At 36.6% G+C, this 16,499-nt stretch overlaps 1 protein-coding gene across 2 annotated transcripts in view; it reads left to right on the top strand.

Moving 5' to 3' along the window:
• LOC138716411 (polypeptide N-acetylgalactosaminyltransferase 1-like) overlaps window positions 1-16,499 on the top strand; it is a 101,690-nt gene that overhangs the window by 5,172 nt on the left and 80,019 nt on the right. Inside the window, exon 2 of one of the 2 annotated variants that reach the window (XM_069849477.1) lies at window positions 779-868. The gene's annotated coding sequence lies outside the window, so the exon portion shown is untranslated. Of the gene's footprint in view, window positions 1-778; window positions 869-5,586; window positions 5,823-16,499 lie in introns of those variants that run through there. The other variant, XM_069849478.1, reaches the window with a different exon arrangement.

The raw sequence follows: 16,499 nt of genomic DNA, 5'->3' as shown, positions 1-16,499 counted from the left end.
CAGCGAAGCAGAATAATAATAATAATAATAATAATAATAATAATAATAATAATAATAAAGGTAAAGGTATCCCCGTAACATGTCATGAAGGCACTTGGGGGGGGGCATGGAGGTAGAGCCCCATGCTTTCCATGACCTCGGCACTAGAATGAGGTGGTATGGTCGGCACCACGTTCTGACCGCCTTTTACCCCCGGGAAAGACCCGGTACTCAATTTTATAGGAGGCTGAGTGAACCTTGGGGCCGTTCTGAAAGTTTGGCAACGAGAAAAAATCCTGTCACCACCTGGGATCGAACCCCGGACCTTCCAGCTGCTCTACCAACTGAGCTACCATAATAAATTAATATATATCTATATTAATTAAAATTAAATGAACAGGGAAAGCCACCGGCGAGGCTCAGTCGGCTAAGGCGCTTGCCTGCCGAACCGGAGTTGCGGTCGGGCGCGGGTTCGATTCCCGCTTGGGCTAATTACCTCGTGGGTTTTTCCCGAGATTTTCCCCAATCGTAAGGCAAAAGTCAAGTAATCTACGGCGAATTCTCGGCCTCATCTCGCCAAATATCATCTCATCACCAATCCTATCGACGCTAAATAGTGTCGTAGTTGATACAGCGTCGTTAAATAACCAAGCAAAAAAATGAACAAGTAAGACATCAAATAAGTGGAAGAGTGAATGAGTAAATGTATGATGAATGAATAAGTGAACAAATACATTTAACAAGTCCTATGTATTAGGTTTGCACAATAAGCCGCCTAACCCAACATACATTCTTGCAGGTGTGACCAAGATGGCTGAAGAACGAATACATTCCGCGCTGATTTCTTATTGCTGACGGAATGCTGCTAGGATATAAAGCACTTCAACAGGTAAGATGTAACGTACAGCATGTCAAACCGAGCTTCAGTTGGCCTTCATCAACTTCCGAGTTATTGTTACGAATATAATATGAACATAACCCCTTTCGAATCGAAATCCATGACAAACCTTTTACGGTCATCACGAAATCAGATCATGGAATAAGTCTCCACTTCCAAACTACCAAGAATACATACATATATACATACATAGTTCTGTCAAATGACAGGTCGTTCACTGCAAACCCAGCATTCTCCAGTCTTTCCTATTTTCTGCCTTCCTGCAGTCTCGCATGCGATTCATACAATACGATATATCCTAATGTCGTATATTATCTCATTTCTTCTTCTTTTGCCCCGAACTTCTCTCCCGATCGCCATTCCTTCCAGTGCATTCTTTAGTAGGCAGTTTCTTCTCAGTCAGTGATCCAGCCAATTCCTTTTCCTCTTCCTGATCAGTTTCAGCATCATTCTTTCTTCACCCACTCTTTCCAACACAGCTTAATTTATTATTATGTCTGTCCATTCCACATTCTACATCTTTCTCCATATCCATATTTCAAATGCTTATGTTCATTTCTCTTCACTTCGTCGCAACGTTCATGTTTCTTCCCTATATAATGCCACACTCCATACAAAGCACTTCACTAGTCTCTTTCTTGCCTCTTTTTCCGGAGGTCCGCAGAAGACGCTCTTATTTCCATTAAAAGCTTCCTTAGCCATTGCTATCCTTCTTCCGACAACCATGGTCTTCGTTTTGCTTGCATTTAACTTTATCCCGTACTGCTCACAGCTGTCATTTAGCTCCAGTAGCATATCTCTTAGTATCGCCTCTTCTTCTGCTAACAATTCCATACCATCAACAAATCTTATGCACACGACATATTATAATCGTCAGGAATATGAAATTAAATACAGTATATGGTATGACAGAAAGAACATGAAACAACAATCATCCTGAATAATTTCAAGGGAAAAATTGTTCCGGGGCTGGGTATCGATCCCGGGACCTCTGGTTGAACGTACCAGCGCTCCCCCAACTGAGCTACCCGGGAACTCCACCCGACACCGTCTCCCTTTATATCCACACAACTCGCGTGGGCTGACGAAACGCCAGAGACCCACATCGAGTGCACACAAACTCTGTGTGACTTGGAATTGTGGTTTTCTGTTAACGTACACAGTGACGTATATATTATGCAGATCTAGTCTTTCAGGTGAAGCTCCCTGTAAATCAGATTTGAATAATTTCAAGGGAAAAATTGTTCCGGGGCCGGGTATCGATCCCGGGACCTCTGGTTGAACGTACCAGCGTACTAATCTTGTTCTGGGCAAGTATTAAGTTGAGGGAAATTCAGGTACAAAACGAAAAACTTTTTTTAGTGAAGAAAAAGATAAACTTAGCCGATCCGAAGTGAGTCCAACAATGCCGTTGCAAGAGGACGTGCTAATTGTCATTTTTCAGAGCTGCATATGTGATAATGGTAGAAATGTAATTTCCAGTAACTGTTATTACCAATCATATAACCCGTAAAGTTTTTTTGTACCCAAACCCATCCATTTCCGATTACACCGTACTGTTATCGAGTCAGAAATTTATTGTTCATAAAATTTAATCGTCGGCTTAGAGCGTAAACCTGCTAACCGCCAAAGAGAAAATTTTACAAGGGAAGCAAAAAAGTAAGTTAAAATTAACTCTGAAACTTTAGGACCAAATCCAAAGTACAGGTACAAATGCCATCTGTACTTTGGATTTGGTCCTAAAGTTTCAGAGTTAATTTAAATTTACTTTTTTGTTTCCCTTGTAAAATTTTCTCTTTGGCGGTTAGCAGGTTTATACTCTAAGCCGACGAAATAATTATTTGAATAACAACAATGCTAGGGCCATACAAATAATTTCAGGTACAGTGTTAAAATGTGTAATGTACCCTAAGCTAAACCAAACTAAACAAACATGCCTGAAACTAACCTAACCCAACCTAACCTAACCTAACCTAACCTAAACTAAACTTAACTTAACCCAACCTAACCAAGCCTGAACTAACCTGACATAACGTGACCTAATATAAATTAGCCTGAATTAACGCAACCTAAACAAACCTAACGTAACATTTTGAGGACCATACAAACAATTTTAGGTACGATGCTGTATATAATGTAATCTAACGTAACCTAACTTAAAATAGTCCAACCTAAACTAACATAACCTAAGTAACGTAACGCCTAAACTAACATAACCTAAGTAACGCAACGCCTAAACTAACATAACCTAAGTAACGCAACGCCTAAACTAACATAACCTAAGTAACGTAACGCCTAAACTAACATAACCTAAGTAACGTAAAGCCTAAAATAACATAACCTAAGTAACGTAACGCCTAAACTAACATAACCTAAGTAACGTAACGCCTAAACTAACATAACCTAAGTAACGCAACGCCTAATCTAACATAACCTAAGTAACGTAACGCCTAAACTAACATAACCTAAGTAACGCAACGCCTAAACTAACATAACCTAAGTAACGCAACGCCTAAACTAACATAACCTAAGTAACGTAACGCCTAAACTAACATAACCTAAGTAACGTAAAGCCTAAAATAACATAACCTAAGTAACGTAACGCCTAAACTAACATAACCTAAGTAACGTAACGCCTAAACTAACATTACCTAAGTAACGCAACGCCTAATCTAACATAACCTAAGTAACGTAACGCCTAAACTAACATAACCTAAGTAACGCAACGCCTAAACTAACATAACCTAAGTAACGCAACGCCTAAACTAACATAACGTAAGTAACGTAACGCCTAAACTAACATAACCTAAGTAACGCAACGCCTAAACTAACATAACCTAAGTAACGTAACGCCTAAACTAACATAACCTAAGTAACGTAACGCCTAAACTAACATAACCTAAGTAACGTAACGTAACCTAAACTAACATAACCTAAGTAACGTAACGCCTAAACTAACATAACCTAAGTAACGTAACGTAACCTAAACTAACATAACCTAAGTAACGTAACGCCTAAACTAACATAACCTAAGTAACGCAACGCCTAAACTAACATAACGTAAGTAACGTAACGCCTAAACTAACATAACCTAAGTAACGCAACGCCTAAACTAACATAACCTAAGTAACGTAACGCCTAAACTAACATAACCTAAGTAACGTAACGTAACCTAAACTAACATAACCTAAGTAACGTAACGCCTAAACTAACATAACGTAAGTAACGTAACGCCTAAACTAACATAACCTAAGTAACGCAACGCCTAAACTAACATAACCTAAGTAACGTAACGCCTAAACTAACATAACCTAAGTAACGTAACGTAACCTAAACTAACATAACCTAAGTAACGTAACGCCTAAACTAACATAACCTAAGTAACGTAACGCCTAAACTAACATAACCTAAGTAACGTAACGTAACCTAAACTAACATAACCTAAGTAACGTAACGCCTAAACTAACATAACCTAAGTAACGTAACGTAACCTAAACTAACATAACCTAAGTAACGTAACGCCTAAACTAACATAACCTAAGTAACGCAACGCCTAAACTAACATAACGTAAGTAACGTAACGCCTAAACTAACATAACCTAAGTAACGCAACGCCTAAACTAACATAACCTAAGTAACGTAACGCCTAAACTAACATAACCTAAGTAACGTAACGTAACCTAAACTAACATAACCTAAGTAACGTAACGCCTAAACTAACATAACCTAAGTAACGTAACGTAACCTAAACTAACATAACCTAAGTAACGCAACGCCTAAACTAACATAACGTAAGTAACGTAACGCCTAAACTAACATAACCTAAGTAACGCAACGCCTAAACTAACATAACCTAAGTAACGTAACGCCTAAACTAACATAACCTAAGTAACGTAACGCCTAAACTAACATAACCTAAGTAACGTAACGTAACCTAAACTAACATAACCTAAGTAACGTAACGCCTAAACTAACATAACCTAAGTAACGCAACGCCTAAACTAACATAACCTAAGTAACGTAACGTAACCTAAACTAACATAACCTAAGTAACGTAACGCCTAAACTAACATAACCTAAGTAACGTAACACCTAAACTAACATAACCTAAGTAACGTAACGTAACCTAAACTAAGCACACCAAACGTAACCCAACGTAATGTGCCTTTCTCCATTTGCTATAGACTAAGTCAAACTAACGCGTATTGCCGAAACGAGCGACCATTTCACATCTGGAAGGATTGTACAAGTGGGCGATTTGAACTGCCAAATTTCGTGAGACTTTCCACTACTTTTAACGCTTTTCACCATACCTAGAATTACCATTGGTATGGTCCTCAAACAGTGTCATTAATAAAAGAATAATGAGATATTGGTACGCTAATAGTATGCTGCTACCCAAAATTTCTCCTTACTTCCTCTACATTGCCATTATAATCACCACCGCCACTATTTCATTGCTGTCCGCAAGCAGTTCCTAGAAAATCAGAGTCGCAGTTCCTGACTGAGGAATTCCGTCAACATGTGACGTTAACTTGGTTCAAGCCCTGCGAATTACCGCGGGATCGCGGCCTTGAACCGGATACACAGATGAAAGGAGTTTCAATTTTTAGTGACGCAAAGAGAGAAGCACAATCTATTTTTGCATCGGGTGCAAGATTAAGTGGCTCTGAATTTAGTACACAGTTCTCGCCAACCGAAACCAAGTTGCATCCTGGTCCAGTCGATGTTTCGTAGTAACACTTGTTGACACAAATACGGACAGGGGCAGCTGCCGTTGTGACCTCTGGATGGAACTCTGTACCCCCGTCACGTGTTGAGGAGGGCATCCGTCGGTGCGCACAGATTTCCTCGGCAAGCACACTGCAAGTTACACTTCCTGTCGGGCGAGGTGACGTTTTCTTCCACGGATGGATTGACGTTTTGATGGCTTTTCTTCAGTAAGGTTAGTTACACGCCAAAGAGGCTGGCTTAGTTGTTGATGCTGCTAGACGCGTCAAGACGTCTGGGGTATCTTGAGAGAGAGAGAGATGGTCGAGTTCAAATTCTTATGGACCCAAGCAGTTTTGAATTCAGATCTTTTCCCCTCGGAAGAGAAATTATACAGGGACATCATTTTATTTTTAATTCAATTTTTATTGTACCTGAGTTTTTTAATGTACTTCACTCCCACTCCTTCTACTAATGAAGTTCAACCGTCCTCCACACAGATCCAAGACCGCATGCATAGAAGCCTTACGGTCATAGTAAACAGTACGTTCCAAAAATATGTTCGCGTTTTTCAGTGACGAAAGAGCTTTCAATATTGAATCATTTTCGCACAGGTACTGTCGTCCATTTGCCTACGACGTATCCCGGTTTCCCCCACCAGCTTTTATTCGCCAGCTAGTGGCTGGGCTGTCTTAGAACATTAATTTCTGTTAGGAATTTGACGTCTGCGTAATATTATACAACTGTTTAGAATAACTTAAATAAAAGGGCCTCGTTAAGCAATTAACTGTCACGTGATTTCCTCCCTTTCTACGACCCTACGACATAACCACTTGGACGGACAGTAGATAGCATGTCTGAGTAATTTTATCTTTTCGGATCGGACAGAAGTGAAGATTGAATTTACAGTACGTAAGGTACTCTCTTATAGAGTAGGTACAGAATTATTTCAACGTGAGTTACTAGTACGAAGGACGAAACTGGCAATTGGAATTAGATGCAGTAGTCTATAGTGCGATAATATGCACGAAAGAACTGAAGCCTGTATCGAAATGAACGGCCATCATTTTCAAAAATGTGTTTAAATATCCATATTATGATTATTTTTCAATTTAACTTCATTCTCTATAATGTACGCTAATGTGCTGTAGACAGTATAATATACACTGCATAATGAATACGTCCACATGGACAGCTCAGTTCGTGAATAAAAACACTCATTGTTAATAATGTACTGTATTTTGATTAAACAAAAACCTAATGAAAATTATCAAACTCAAAAGCGCGCTTTTTCCTAGTTTACCTAAATGGATGAACTACTTTGTGATTTGTTTGTATATTACGCCAGTATCATTGAACTCCAGTCGTGGAAGGGGGTAGCAAACGGCGTTGATCCAACGGTATAGCCAGGTTAATATTAAAAATTTTAGTAAAAATAAAATGATGTCCCTGTTCTATACCGGAGAAGGGGAGGTGTAACTAACAACAAAAGAAACGATAGTTGAGATCTTACTTAACAACAGGAGCGCCCTGTGTAAAAGGAAACATATGAAAATGGGGTCAATGAAAGAAATATAACTTTTAATTCGTTTGTATTTTGTTTAAATACTACTACATTTGTAATGTTCGATACTATGATCATATCTCACCTTCTTTCGAGAAGTTATCACGGCTTAGATTACATGAAAGGAGAAATCTGCACTCACTTTCTCTCATATCGAATTATGCACACTTCTTCCCCTTCTTGTTTATACGCTCATTTCCTTACTCTCTCTTGCTATCATAATATTAATACTTAATCACAATGCAATAACACGCTATAAATTCCACTCCACACATCATCTCTGTATTCCTTATCGTACATTGTTGCTACCTCTCGTCTCTGGAACTCTCTGCCGCCTGAAGTGAAGGGCTGCCGAACATTGAAATCTTTCAAATCCAAGTTACAAAAGTATCTTATGACGAGTTGCCAAACTAACTTACTGTTGACAAGTGTTGTGCTGGATGTTTCCACGTATTCACTACATTTTCTAGTGATATTTATTTTATTTTATCTGTTTTTGTTTCACTATATTTCCCGGCAGGGGTGTGTCTATCTTGTGATAACTTGAGTTACTTATAATTTTCCTTGCTGTGTATACCAAAAAATATTGTGCTCATTATATGCTTTGTACTTTACTGTTTTATTATTATTATTATTATTATTATTATTATTATTATTATTATTAAAGGTATTAACTTTTTATTTTAGTAGGTTATTTTACGACGCTTTATCAACATCTTAGATTATTTAGCGCCTGAATGAGATGGAGGTGATAATGCCGGTGAAATGAGTCCGGGGTCCAGCACCGAAAGTTACCCAGCATTTGCTCATATTGGGTTGAGGGAAAACCCCGGAAAAAACCTCAACCAAGTAACTTGTCCCGACCGGGAATCAAACCCGGGCCACCCAGTTTCGCGGCCAGACGCGCTAACCGTTACTCCACATGTGTGGATGAAGGTATTAACTTAAAAATTGTAATGTTGTTATGTAAAACATGGTGGATATGATTTATCCTTCTGTGTAAAATTGTCCCATAAAGTCTGTTTTCACACAAATCGCCTAAATTTAGTAGGTTTATAAGTAGTAATTACTCACCAATTAAATTAGACGAATGCGTCTTCCAGTAGCTTTTTTAAGGTTTTAAAGGGCACTGATATGGATACCCTAAGAGTTCTCGGTCATTTTCAAATGCATTTCACACAATTTACAAAATGCATCACCCCGAGTACGATCGAAATATAACCAATCATATTCAGTTTTCCACCGTTGTTTATATTTGATTTCGCGCCGAACTATTTTATTCGTTGACTCACCACTAACAGCACTAAATGAAAGTAACATAGATGGAACGCAGTCGTTAAGAGTGCTGGCCTTCTGTGCCCAAGGTTGCGGGTTCGATCCCGGCCCAGGTCGATGGCATTTAAATGTGCTTACTCATGTCAGTAGATTTACTGGCATGTAAAAGAACTCCTGCGGGACAAAATTCCGCACACTGGCGACGCTGATATAACCTCGGCAGTTGCGAGCGCCATTAAATAAAACATAGGCCTACAGTAGTTTAATAATAATAATAATAATAATAATAATAATAATAATAATAATAATAATAATGATAAAAAACAGATTGAATTGTCCACACCTGTGGAGTAACGGTCAGCGCGTCTGGCCGCAAAACCAGGTGGCCCGGGTTCGATTCCCGGTCGGAGCAAGTTACCTGGTTGAGGTTTTTTCCGGGGTTTTCCCTCAACCCAATATGAGCAAATGCTGGGTAACTTTCGGTGCTGGACCCCGGACTCATTTCACCGGCATTATCACCTTCATCTCATTCAGACGCTAAATAACCTGAGATGTTGATAAAGCGTCGTAAAACAACCAACCTAGATTGAATTACCGGTTCGCAGATTTTACTTTCATGTAAGGCCAATTGAGAATTTTCTTCATTAACAGCAAAGGATGCACTTTCCATTGGCGCCTCAATATGTCCTTTATTTTTAAGAAAACTAAACAATTTCTCATGTTTTTGTTATCGTGCATTGAAATATTTATGTTTGCCGTATATGCCGTAATTATTTTAGTACCGGTAAATAAAACAAAATTATTATATAACTAGCCGTACCCGTGCGCTCCGCTGCACCCATTAGAAATAAATGTAAAGTAATTACATAATTAAAATAGGACATTTGATCCAGGGAACATTCGTGTTTGATAGAAGGATAAATCGTTTAATATGTTACTTAATTTAAATTGCATCCAAATAATTAAAATGCGATCATTTTGGTCCAGAGACAGTCATTTGGTGCAATGACAATTCCTTCAACCTGTTTCTTAATTTTTATTACATGCAACCATAGTTTAATGAAGATTAACATCATTTAGATTTAATGTGTATATTTTATTTTACTTGTTACAGGTTTCCATTGAATTATGGTAATAACTAGTCATCGGATTTTTAGGCACTAAAAATTGCAGTTTTAGGCGCCTAAAATAAGCTCAAAATTTGTACAATTAGGCTTTATTTTAATGAAAATAGGCATTTTAGGCACATCAAGGTATCATACTTATTTCTTTCACTGAAATTTTTAGTTATACACTAAAATACGCACAAAAAAGTATGTTTAAACATTAAAAAAGAATACTATATTATATTTATAAACAGAGCTGCACAAATTTAATATATTGAAACTAATGAAATAATGATTATTGATATCAAGATTACTCATTTTAAGTTATTGAAATTCAGTTCCATGCTCAGACTTTATTATAATTATCTGCACAGTACACCACCAGAATTTTTTCTAAATTCTCCACAGTTAACCTTTGCCTTTTGTCACTGAGAATCATTTTGAAAGCAGAAAAACTTCTTTCAACCGAAACTGATGAGAGAGGCGCAAATTTTAAATTAGGTACAATAGAAACATCAATACTTACTGGAACATTTACACTTTCCCCCGATATCACTCTTGATACTTTTTCCAACAATGAAAATCCTACATTCTTATTTAATACGTTGTCCCACTTATTTTTAACTTTTTTCCCAGTTTCGCCCAAAGCAGAATGTATGTTCACTTGAGCTTCCTTCACTATTACTATTTGGCTACAAAGAGATTGTTTTTCACGTTCTAATTGTTCAATGCTTGCAGGTATGAAAGAAAAGTTTGATGTTATGTAGGCAATATCGTTTTTCACTCGTGAGTCATTCAGACAGTCTTTCACTGCTTTCACACACGCTGCACTATCAGTTTCAGGTAATTTAGCAATAACTGTGACCACTCCTTTAAAATACTTAGAATAATACACCACTGACTGAATCCAGGTTCCCCATCGTGTAACAACCGGCTGAGGTGGGAGTGGGATATCTGGAAAGTTCTCTCTGAATATTGAAATCCTGGATGGGGCTTTACAAAAACATTTTTTTGTGTTAGAAATAAACGAATTGACAAGAGGAAATTCATTCCGGGTTGTTTCAGAAACCCTATGAAGGCCATGTGCTAGACAGGTTACATGCGTGAGGTTAGGATAAAATGTTTTAAGAAGTGGAGCTGCAGCAACCATGTATGAGGCAGCATCAGAATCGTCTATATTACCTGAGTATAAAGACTGTAGGCCTTTATTTACAAAATAAGCAATGGCTTGGCTATTCACTTTCGAAAGTTCCTTAACACATACGAGGTGTGGAATCGAAGGTCCATCAGGACTAAGTTTTCCTACTACCATATTTGATATATACCTATTCATAGGATCTGAGGTTTCATCCACAGAGACCCATATGTAAGAATCACCTATATCCTCCCGAATGGAAGCTAAAGTTTCATTGTATATTCTGTCTAAGTAATTTTTTCTTAGGGTCGACTCAGATGGGATATTTTGTTTGCAGTATTTTTGTAAAAACTGTCTTAAAACCGGATTTTCAATTGCATTCCAGGGAATGTTAGCAGCAACAAACGCTCTGGTTAAATAAGCATAGAAATTGCTGCTGAGATTGGATGAAGTAGGCTGTGTTAGTAAAGTTTGTTGCAGTTGATTTTTCTGCTGAGCTTTAGCCTTATGAGCCGCTCCTTGCACATGCTGCTTTAGGTGGCACTTCTTTTCTTGAGAAATCTAAAAATGTAAAGTAAACTGAATTAAAATAAAATCCTAATTGTTGTATTGCCGTATTTCTATCACAAAGTTAGTGGGTTCGAACAATCAAAATTTTAATGACCTGCAAATACTTTAACTATCGGAATTTAAAAGGTTAAAGTGCAGTGGTCTTAAAAAGAATTATACCTCAGGATAGCTCAGTCAATGTATAAATATTATAGGCCTACTCATTAAAATTAATAGAATTTATATATTTCAACTATTGTTACATACCTGTTTGCTACAAATCTTGCAGAATATTATTTTTCCATCATAAGTGAATTCTGAATATTCTGTTAGCCATTGCCGGATCAATGTAGATTTTGCACTTATATTTTTCGGCATTATCGCGTTAAACTTCACAGGAAAACGTCCTACCGCTCAAAACTTCTCAACACAAATAAGGTGAGGGAAAGAGCAACTGTTAACGAGCATTCAAATGAACCGTTGTTATTGAGATTCAATTGGACAAAAATACAAAGTTCCACTTATTGTTGCATTTCCTGGTAACGGTTTACCCTACTAATTCGCAGTTTTACGACTTTTCATAAATATTTCAAAAACACTCTTTCTCCAAAAATTGTGATTTTATGACACTCTGAAGGGCAGTACAGCTAATCGGTTTCAGACCGAAAACAGTCATTTTTATAGTATAGTATATCTCTGAATCGGTAGCAGCACATGTTGTCATTATTGCCTGCTTCAAAACTAAGGTTGGTTCTTTGTCGGCATTTATGCCTCCAAACATGTTAAATTTGGTGAAATCTATTGCGAGTGTCGTGAGATTCAAAACATTTTGTTTCCTTTATCAATGGTTTCATGGCCGGTGTGAAGCGAACTTTCCACTTTTTAAATGCCTTAAATTTCGCAGTGAATGCATGTATAAATTATAAAAAGTAAGAGTAAAATGCGAAACTTTAGAGTGAGTTAGGCATTTTTAGGCGAATATTAACAAATTAGGCTCTAATAACCGTTTTAGGGCATTTTAGGGCACTATAAAACTCTTTGAATACCTTTCAATTTCCATGAAACACAAATATTAATAATTATTTTTACTTTTCTCCTAAAGAAACAAAATAGGCATTTGCCCTAGAATCCGATGTCAGGTAATAACTTAATTTTAACCCTTGTTTTCTACGTATGCAGTAAATGGCATTTGGCCCACTATGGTTCTGAACCCTTCAAATAACTTAAATTATATTATATAATATTACATATTATATTATATTACATTACATTATATTATATCAGAAGTTACTGTAATAACCAGGGAACGGATTTATATGGACTAAAAATATATGAAATATGTAAATATATATGTAGTTATTTTTACCAAAATATGGAATTAAATATGGATTTTTACCAAAATATGGAATTAAATATGGACTTAAAATTATAAAAAAATGACTATGTACGTTAAATATTGGTACATTTTAATCAAACTAAACAAAAAATATAATGGACGTACCTTATCTTCCAATGTAGTTTCAACAAAACACAATTTTTATTGTCTGTTACCATAACAATAGGTTACAAACATTTCTTTCAAGTGCTGAAAAGTGAATCTTCTTCTATTGTCTCTGAGGATAGATTTATACTGACTAAAAGAGCGTTCGACGTCACAAGAAGTAACTGGTACATAATTCAATTTCACAATGTCTGCTGGGGATAAGTCCAAGTTAATCTTAACTGTTGATTCACCACTCATCACAGCAACAACCTTTTGTAGTTCTTCATATCCAGGGTTTTTTGAAAGTACAGTGTCCACCTTAGCTCTTACTGCATCTGCAACTTTACCTCTACCACGATTCAGTTGTTCCACAGTACTATTTATAATTTCAAAACTTTCAGATAGTGAAAGGTGCCTATTTTGGAGACTTTTGAGCGTTTTTATGATGCATGAAAATGTATGCTGAATGTGAGCTAAGTCATTCTTCACACTTATGTCACAGGTAACTGTTTTCGCAGTATCAATTGAGACTGCATCTTCAGAGTCCAATGCAAGGAGAACATTGTTAATAGAGTCTATATGTTCGGCATAATATTCAACTGCTTCTAGCCATGTACCCCATCTAGTTAAAATTGGCTTTGGTGGCAATGGAATTTCAGGGTACATTTCTTTCAACACGTTAACTCTACTGGGAGCTTTGAGAAATACTTTTTTCACTGATGAAATCAACAAATCTACTTTAGGGAAATTGTCTCTGACCACTTCTGCCACACGATGAAATGCATGCGCCACACAAGTAAAATGAGTCAATTTAGGATATACAACAGATAATGCTTGTCCAGCTTTGACCATATAAGGGGCAGCATCGCTAATAAAGAATAACACATTATCGTACATAATACCCTTTGGCCACAGGATACCCATAGCTTCGTTGAACAGTTTAACTATAGTTTTGTTATTGCACTTTTCTAGAACATCACAATGTAAAAGAATTCGTTCAGAATATTGTTCACTTAACAAACCGATAACTACATTACCAACAAGTCTACCTTCTTTGTCGGGAGTCTCATCAATGGAAACCCAAATTGAACTATCTTTAATTTCATCTCTTATCTTCTGTATTGTCTCATCGTAGATGGATGGAGCATACGTCTTCCTAAGTGTTGACTCATCCGGGATTGTATGTTGAGTATATTTTTCAAGGAATTCCCTGAAGACCTTATTCTTTAGTTTGTAGAGAGGAATATCAGCAGAGATGAGAGAACGGCACAGGTCGATGTTAAACTCAGATCTTACATTCGATGTTGTTGGTTGTGTTAAAAACAATTGTCTCTGCTTGGAATTTAGTTGTTTGTTGGCCTGATGTTTACTAGTTGTAATGTGTTGTTGCACCAGGAACTTTTGTGTAGATGATACTGCACACTGACACAAATTACAAAATAATATTTTATTGTCAGTTGATAAACCATCTTCTTTAAATTCTGAAATGTAACTTGTTAGTTTTGATTTTAAATTGACTGAATGACGTACTTTTGGCATATTTACCGTCTTTATAGTATGATTTACAAAACTGAACCTATGTGTACTCTGACTGGCATTTAACTGTTGAGCTGCACAACTGAAGTCTGTTAAAAATTTTAAATTAAATTAATACAGTTTTGTAACTTACTTTCCCATTGTTGATAGGACTGCTAATTTTCAAATAACTCTGATGTTAAAGGGATTACTGAACATGTGTTTAAATCTCTATTGTTGAAATGTATTTTTAAAAGTTAATGGAATTTTGTTTTGTTTTATTGTTAAACCTAATATAATATGGACTGTTTTATATGAAATATGGAAAATATATGGAAATTAACGAAAATATGTACTAAACTCTAAAATATGGAAAAATATGGAAAATAAAAGTAGGATTTTTCAACCCTACACATTGTGAAACATAAAGATAATGCAAAATATAAATTATATTAGCTTTATAAGTAAATATGTATTTACATATAAATCCTTTCCCTGGTAATAACATTATAGCATTATGTCCATCTAGAGAAACTACACTTTCCAATGGTGAAATAATAATTAATTATACAAATCGGTTAATTTAGCTTCCGATATTACTTCATACAAACACAGAAACATTCTCTGTAGGCTATGTTTCATAGCTTTCGATTGTTGCTGTCCAAGGCCCTTTATAGACGAAGTCATTTGTTTTTTATTTCGTTATACTGCCTTAGAGGGCAGTTATTTTAATTTTAAAACTCATTTATCTCATTAAATATCAGTCCTATCAAAATTTTTCAAGGAATAAAACTTATCGCAAATTATTTTTAAAGAAACCTTTGTTGTGTAACATTTTTCACAAAAATCAATAATAAGCGAGATATTTCGATTTATTTAATTCAGGCCCCCTTATAACCCCCCTTTTAAATAATGTATTTTGAATGCCATATAGCCTAAAATCTAAGTTACAACGAACTTAATTTATATTCCAATTTTCATCGAAATCCGTTCAGCCATTATCGCGTGAAAAGGTAACAGATAGACAGACATAAATAAAAATTTCAAAAAAGCGATTTTCGGTTTCAGGGTGGTTAATTATATATGTTAGGACCAATTATTTTTGGAAAATCGAAAATTACCAGAAAAATTTCGGCTACAGATTTATTATTAGTATAGATTTGCTAAGCAAGATTAACGCTGAAAACTACGCCAATAAAAACACAGCACAGCGCACTTCTTAACTATAACAATCAAGACTGAAAATTCAGACGGTTTTAATTTCAACCAATAAGATCGACCAGTAGACCACAAACGTTCAAGGAGACGAGTACCTGAAAATCTACATAACAGAATTTATTTTGGTTACTGAAAAGTCTTTTCAAATTGAAATGTGATGTTGTCTAAATTATATTTTTAGTTTTAAAAAGTCTGAAATCTCCTAGGGGCGGACGTTCTGGAACCCGGGTGGGGGGGAGGGGAATTTCCTGCCTGGCCACCCCCTGAATTCATCACTGGACCCAAGTAAAAGCTGTGCCGGTTTTTTAGGGTATTTCCAGTTTTTCCTGTCGTAATTACATTAATTCCCAATTAACTGTCATTAATAAATGAAAATAAATACACGCATTCAATTCTGAAGACAGATGATTACTATCAGAATGGTGACAAATTATATCTTATGCCTTTATCAATAATCAATCATAATGTCGGCCAGGTTGGCGGAGTTGGTATAGCGCTGGACTTCTATGCCCGAGGTTGCGGGTTCGATCCCAGGCCAGGTCGATGGCATTTAAGTATGCTTAAGTGCGGCAGGCTCATGTCAGTAGATTTACTGTCATGTAAAAAGAACTCCTGCGGGACAAAATTCCGGCAAATCGCCTACGCTGATTTAACCTCGGGAGTTGCGAGCGTCGTTAAATAAACCATAATTTATTTTTTTTTATTCTGCGGGTAGCAGCATACTATAGTCCCGACGCTGTTATTTCCGGGGTGATTCCGCCTCTTTGCTTACGTCTTAGAAAGTGAAGGCTCCATAAAGTCTAGGTAGGTAGTATCGTTCGCCATTTTTGTTCTTAAGTTGCCGAGCTACCAGACGAGGAATCTATTTGCCACACCGTTAAACATTATCATGTCGTAGCTCCTATGATAATAAATCAAACGCAATGTAATTCAGCAAATAATTGAGCGGCAAATAACGTCTTCGTGTGCTTTCTGCGAACGCCAACGAAAGAGCTAAAATGGCGGGCGATTATATTAAGTATTTATCGAGCCTTAAGAAATGAATCAGCGAATCACAAGACGGACAC

Source organism: Periplaneta americana, chromosome 16 (genome assembly GCF_040183065.1).
Source record: "Periplaneta americana isolate PAMFEO1 chromosome 16, P.americana_PAMFEO1_priV1, whole genome shotgun sequence".
In the NCBI taxonomy this organism is placed as follows: Eukaryota; Metazoa; Arthropoda; class Insecta; order Blattodea; family Blattidae; genus Periplaneta; species Periplaneta americana.
The sequence above is the reverse complement of the archived record's forward strand: the minus strand, read 5'-3'. Positions and strand labels throughout refer to the sequence as shown.